The sequence below is a fragment of the Oratosquilla oratoria genome, chromosome 2 (assembly GCF_046742065.1).
Source record: "Oratosquilla oratoria isolate Oo_2021 chromosome 2, ASM4674206v1, whole genome shotgun sequence".
Classification (NCBI taxonomy): Eukaryota; Metazoa; Arthropoda; class Malacostraca; order Stomatopoda; family Squillidae; genus Oratosquilla; species Oratosquilla oratoria.
In genome coordinates this window covers 18,902,945-18,910,444 of record NC_134778.1, presented here as the reverse complement: position 1 = coordinate 18,910,444, position 7,500 = coordinate 18,902,945, and positions in this window count along the sequence as shown.

Here is a 7,500-nt window from a genome sequence, read left to right as displayed (position 1 = left end):
GAAAAGAATACTGCCACCAAGTATTTCCACTTGGATCGTAAGAGGCGAGAAGAAAGAGACGGGGAGTGGGACTAGGCATCCTTCTCCTTGTAGCCCCACAGGGGACATTCCTAAACGAAAAAGTAAAGGTATAAGAGGGTCTGGGAGTTTTCGGACCAGCACCCTAAAGTTTGGGTCTTTTAATGTGCGTGGATGTGGTACAGATGAGAGTAAAAGGGTGTTGGCTTTGAGTGAAACTAAGTTGAAAAGGAAGGGTGTGTGTAAGTTTGGGAGTGTAAGTGGGAGGTTATCAGGATTGAAGAGAGGGCGAGGGAGGGAAGGGGTGGCTATTCTAGTAAGTGAAGAGATAGGTAAACGTGTAGTGGAGTGGAAGGAGGTTTCCTCAAGGTTAATGTGGATGAAGGTGAAACTGGGAAAGGAGATGTGGGTCTTTGTAAGTGCATATGGGCCTGGCAGTGAGAAGAGTGTAGAAGAAAGGGAGGCCTTTTGGATAGGTTTAAATGAGTGCATAGAGATTTAGGGAGAAATGTCAATGTAATAATACTGGGAGACCTTAATGCTAGGGTAGGAAAGGAGCCAATTGATGGAGTGGTTGGGAAATGTGGAGTTCCAGGAAAGAATCGTAGTGGAGAGTTGATGGTGGAAATGTGTCTAGAAAGAGAGTTGGTGATAGCAAATACAATGTTTCGGAAGAAAGTCAAGTATAAGTACACATGGGAGAGGGTGGTGGATGGAAGGGTGGTAGATAGAGCGTTGATGGATTATGTAGTGGTAAATAGGACTATGATAGGAAAAGTTAAGGATGTACATGTGCTAAGGGGAGAGGGTGGGGGAATATCAGATCATTTTTTGGTGGAAGGTAAGTTGAGAATGGAGGATAGATGGAGAAAGAGGAAAGGGACAAAAGGTAGGGAGGTACTTAGGGTGAACTATTTAAATGAAAAGGAAAAGGAGAAGGAGTACAAGAAGAAGCTGAAGGAGGAGAGGGAGGGAGTGAAGGATAGAGTAGAGCTACGAGAGGAGGAGGAATGGGGATGGTTCAAGGAGGAAGTCACAAAGTGTGCAAGGATGGTGTGTAGAACAAGAAGGACAGGAGGAAATAGAAGGAAGGGTAGTGAATGGTGGGATGAGGAAACAAAGAAGGTTGTAGAAGAGAAGAAGCGAGCTTTCACAGATTGGTTACAAAATAGGACGAGGGAGTCTTATGAGAGGTACAAAGAAAAGAAAAGAGAAGCAGAGCAAAAGGTAAAGGAGGCAAAGAGGAGAGCAGATGTCAAGTGGAGTAATAGTATGACACAAAATTTTGAAAGTAATAGAATATGTTTTGGAAAGAAATTAAGAGAGGAAGAGGAGGCGAATCAAGTAGAGAAGAAAAGGTAAATGGTGCAGATGGAGAGATGATAATGGAAGAGAAGGCAGTAAGGGGAAGATGGGCAGAATATTTTAGGGAGTTGCTAAATGGGAAGGAGGATAGGGAAGAAAAGATAGTTGCAACGGGAAATGCTAAAAAAATGAGAGTGATGAGTGAGGAAAATGGAGGAGAAATAAGGAAGGATGAAGTAAAGGCAGTTGTTAAGATGATGAAAGCAGGTAAGGCACCTGGGCTGGATAGATGCCGTGCAGAATGTCTAAACAAAGGAGGTACAGTGATGGTGGACTGGCTGGTGAGGCTATCTAATGTTTGCTGGAGAGATGGTAGAGTGCCGGAGGGCTGGAGGCGTGCCTGTATAGTTCCACTTTACAAGGGAAAAGGGGACAAGTGTGAATGTAGTAGTTTCAGAGGGATTAACTAGTTAAGTGTAATTGGGAAGGCTTATGGGAGGATCTTGATTGAGAGGATTAGGAGAGGAACAGAGGGAGTAATTGGTGAGGAACAGTGTGGATCTAGGACGGGTAGAGGTTGTATAGATCAGATCTTTTTGGTAAGACAAATATATGAGAAAAAAGCTATAGGAAAGGGGAAGGATGTTTTTTGGGCTTTTATGGATTTGGAAAAGGTTTACAATAGAGTAGACAGAAAGGCACTGTGGGAGGTTATGCAGATATATGGGATAGGAGGAAAGCTTCTAGGAGCTGTCAAGAGTTTTTATGAGAGTAGTAGAGCTTGTGTCAGGATTAGAAATGGAGAGAATGAGTGGTTCGAGGTAAAGGTGGGACTTCGTCAAGGATGCGTTATGTCGCCCTGGCTGTTCAACTTGTACATGGATGGGGTAGTGCGAGAGTAAATGCAAGGGTAGTGGGTCAGGGATTGGAGATGGTTAAAGAAAATGGAGAAAAGTGGGAGGTGAGCCAGCTGTTGTTTGCTGACGACACTGCGCTTGTGGTAGGATTGGAGGAGGGACTGATGAAGTTGGTGACAGAGTTTGGGAGAGTATGTGATAGAAGAAAGCTGAAGATAAATGTGGGTAAAAGTAAGGTGATGAGATGTATAAGGGGTGAAAGTGGCAGTAGACTGGAAGTGAGCATTAAGGGAGAGCGACTGGAGGAAGTGGATAGTTTTAGATACTTGGGTGCAAATGTGGCAGGAAAAGGTGGAGTGAAGGTGGAGGTAGAATGTAAATTGAGAGAAGCGAGTAAATGCCTTGGTGGGTTGAAGAGTGTAATGAGGAATAGACATTTGGGAATGGAGGCTAAAAGGAGACTGTATGAAGGAGTGATTGTGCCAACAGCACTGTATGGGGGAGAAACATGGAACATAAGAGAGGAAGAGAGAAGGACTTTGAATGTGTTTGAGATGAGGTGTCTGAGAAGTATGATGGGGGTTACTAGGCTAGATAGAGTGAGAAATGAGGAGGTGAGGAGAAGAACGGGGGTGGAAAAGGAGTTGGGAGATAGGGTTGATGAAAGAATATTAGGATGGTTTGGACACATGGAAAGAATGAGTGAAGAAAGACTAGTAAAAGAGGTATGGAAGGCAGATGTGGAGGGAGTGAACATGAGGGGACGTCCTAGGATGGGGTGGATGGATAGGGTGAAGGGGGCTTTGGGGAAGAGGGGAATGTCTGTTGAGGAATGACGGGAGAGGACAGAAGACAGGGGTGAATGGAGAATGGTTGTATATGGATGATGTTGTGATGCATGAGGTGGAATGGGCGGGGGGATGGGGGTGAGGTAGTATGTGTGAGCAAAATTTGACGCAGCCCGAAGGGATTTCTCCCCGTCTTCTCCTTTTATGCAAGGGGGGGGTCGCCGATTTAATGAAGTGGCCTTGCTGTGGATGTGCTGTGTCTTGAGACATTGCTTCTGACCCAGGGCAGTGGACAAGGTGCAGGGATGACCCGTCATCCGGGAGGTGCTAAGATAAGAGGGAGGGTGGAGGGGTGTGGAGTGTATTCTGGGATGGAATGGGTGGGAATGATTTTATGCCTTTTCCTTTTTGGTTACCTCCCTGGTAAGGGGGAAAAGGCCTAGGTATATGTATGTATGTATTTATAAATCAGGTTGTGGGTTCAGAAGGAAAATGATGAAATCCACATTAATTGAATATTTGGCCACGATGAATATTTCCAAGGGTTAATGGACCCTAGATATAATATCACCAAACAAATTGTCAACAAGTTTCCTCCCTTTCCCCCTGACCCGACCTCATGTCATCCTCAGGTCATATAGGGTTCGGGTAGTGACATTTATTCTTTTCCAAGTTCCCTTTTCATTGTAAGATGTTGCTATTTAAGATAGTATCTTCCTTCTACTTTGTACTACTGAAGAGGATTGCAGTTAGCAATCGAAATATATAGTTTCGCTTGCTCAACTCTTTCTTTCGTCCGACTGTGGTGTTAGTTGTGATTTACAAATGTGTTACTACATTTCTCATCAGTGAGTTATACAGATATATAAATATACATATATACATACATATATATGTATGCTTATATAAATATGTATATATATACATATATATATATATATATTTATATATATATATATATATATATATATATATATATATATATATATATACACAAGCCAAATTACCCGCGCGTTACTGCAAGTTCGTGAATAATCCCTAACTTAACCATAACCAACCTAACTTAACCCTTAACACTTATCAAAATATTTTTTAATGGAGTATAGTTATCCAAGCACCTGCAGTGATAGGGTATCAGAATATATATGGTTATGGTTATGGGGTCTATCTCCAAAACCCTAGGAGTTCGTGAATAAACAACAGACAAACAAAAAGACAGAGAGACAAATAAAAGATAGTAATCGAAGTACCTTGGGCTATAAGGTTTCAGAATATATATGGTTATAAGGGTCAATCTACAAAAGTCTTGGAGGAGGTCGTGAATACTTTCTAACTTAACCATACCCCACCTAACTTTAACCCTTAACCTTAACTTTTTTTTTTTTATAAAATATAGTTATCCAAGTACCTGGAGTGATAGGGTATCAGAATATACATGGTTATGGTGGTCTATCACCAAAACCCTAGGAGGAGTTCGTGAAAAAAACAGACAGACAGGCAAATGAAAGATAGTTCTCCAAGTACCGTGGGTTATAAGGTTTCAGAATATATATGGTTATAGGGGTCTATCCGACAGTTACCTCGGGACTCGAACCGGGGTCTTGCATGACGATAGGCCAGAGCTCTACCGACTGAGATAAAGGAGCTCTAAAAGTCTCCAAATTGGAAGTTGATCTAACTACCGAAGAACTAAGTAGACTGCTAACTGCCGTCCTTTCTTAATTTTACAGAAACCTAAGCTCAAATCTTAGCCAGTGATGGAGCTGGTACGAATCCTTGGTGGGCTTTCGTCATTGTAAATACCTGAAGAGAATTTTCATCGACACCGACTCCTCCTCTACCCACGGTTTGAGTCCCGGGTTAACTGTCGGAATTGTCTGAGTTGGCATTCGCCGTCAATGGCGATTCCCTTCAGGTATTTACAACGACGAAAACCCATCAAAAATTCGTACTAGCTTCACCACTGGCTATGAGTTGAGCTTATGTTTCTGTAAAATTAAGTAAGAACGGCAGTTAGCAGTTTACTTAGTTCTTCGGAAGTTACATCAACTTCCAAATTAGAGACTTTTAGAGATCCTTACAAGAAACTTACAACCTGTTTCCGACCACCAGGCTGATTTGTGCTGTTCTTCTGTTTATAAAATAATTCAAAGCAGTGCAGTTGGAATGAACCTTCCTCTCATGAAGATGAATATGAAATAGCCTGGCGCTAATCATTAGAGAAACAAAAATGCCAACATCGAAGGTGGTCGTAAACAGGTCGTAAGCTCGGTGTGACTGGGGCTTAAACGAGCTACTCACTCCATACGTTCCAAGCACACACACCCTTGCTTCAGCTTCTGATTTCCTAGAAATCCTACGGGATTCCTCCCCCTTAGAAAATGTCATCATCACCTCGTTGGACGTGGAAAGTCTCTTCACACATGTTCCCATGGATAAAACCATCGACTTCATCCTGAAACGAGTGTACCACAGCAACGATATATAGCCTCTTGACATCCCGGAGAAAACAAATCGACAGTGTAGCAATGGGCAGCCATTTCGGTGTCCTATTTGCTAATTTTTACATGGGTACCATTGAATCCGAAGTCCTCACTACAGCTCACCCTTCTTTATACTGCAGATACGTGGATGACATCTTCGTATAAATAAAAGATCTCTATGAACTACAAGACCTAATAAAACGTTTCGTCGCAGCCTCGGACCTCAACTTTACGTACCAAGAGGAAAATAATGGATACCTCTCTTTCCTAGACGTCCTCGCCACCGTTCGAAATGCCGGGTTCTTCACAACAGTATACATCAAACCGAAAGACACCGGACTTTGCTTAAACTGGAATAGCGAGTGCCCTAAGTGCTACTTGCAGTCCATCATTGGCAAATACGTTGGAAGGGCCCTCTCACATTACTCCACCTGGACACAAACCCATCAAGAATTGGAGAGAATCACACAAGTCCTCATCAACAATGGATACGCCAATTCAGATGTGTCACAGGCAATACAAGCACATTTAAACAAATGGTACAGCGACGGAGACAAAAACACTACAAACGAAAACAAATCTATAAGAATCTACTACAAAAGCCACATGTCCACGGAATACAAAGCAGACGAAAAGATCATCAAAGACATTATTCACAAAAATGTACTACCCACCGACCCAACAAAGCACATCCAGATCATCATATACTACAAAACAAAGAAGACAGCCCATCTAGTGATACGTAATCGCCCCAACACAACGAAAACACACCTACAAGAAGACCATGTTGTATATCAATACAGTTACAAGAGTGCAGAGTGTGGGCTTAACTCTTATATTGTTATAAAAAATACAAAGCTAACAAGACGTCCAACATGGCGTTTGAGCAATTGATTCATTAAGTCCCACCACTCTCCCACATTGAACAGATCATTAACAAGAAATGATCTGGATCAAAACACTACAACAATCGACAAAGAAAGAGATCCCCGAAGGTCTCTACTCCTTGAAACATTCCATATTCAAGCAAAGCAACCATCATTTAACATCCAGGTGGAAGACTTTCAGATTTTGCCATCAATGAAAAGAATGATTTCTAAGAAACCAATGAGCCCCATCGCTTCGCTCACTGGGAGAGCCCTCTGGAGATGAAAAACTACGCAGGCTCATAGACCGCCATTAGCTAATTAGTAACAAACTTTTCCATGATACAGTGCCTATGATCTAAACATCCCATATATAGCCAGAACTGACAACGCGACACAGCAGTTTGCCCTTGCAGATGGAACAAAAGAGTTCCGAAACATCGGCCACGATAAAAGACCTACTAGATAAACTTGCAGAAATTGACAAGTCAAATGTTCGTCATATAGAGACTATACACAAGAAGACAATAAAAATGAATCTTCAATAGCTTTTAACCTCATCTGCCTACAAGAAAATATCCTACCTGACTACACAAATATATATCTATATATGAAAAATATATATACATATATATATATATATATGTATATATATATATATATATATATATATATATATATATATATATATATATATATATATATATATATATATACAAATGTAAGTGAAGGCGGAGGAAGTAGACGAGGAATAATGGAAGAATTTTACTGCCTTAACGTTTCGACCCTTAGGGTCTTGATCACAAAGCTTAACAATTAAGTACAACCTGGACATTTTATACACAGTCATGTCATCTCACAGGGTACCTAGGAAAGTTCATAGCCAGCTATGATGTCACTTTGCTATTTACCCGAGTTTCGGTAAATGGTGCTCTAAAAGCTGTAGAGCGAGTGGTAAACAATTTAAATAATGAAGATTTACCTATCTCCAAAACAGATTACCTTGAACTAATTTCTCTTTACGTAGGTTTCGGTGCTTTTACTTTTAATGATGTTGAATATAGACAACATTCAGCCCCCACTCTGCTGTGTTAGCCAACTTATTTATGGAAATGCTTGAAACTGAAAATTATATATCAATAATGGGTAGAAATAGCATTTGGTTAAGATATGTTGAAGACAT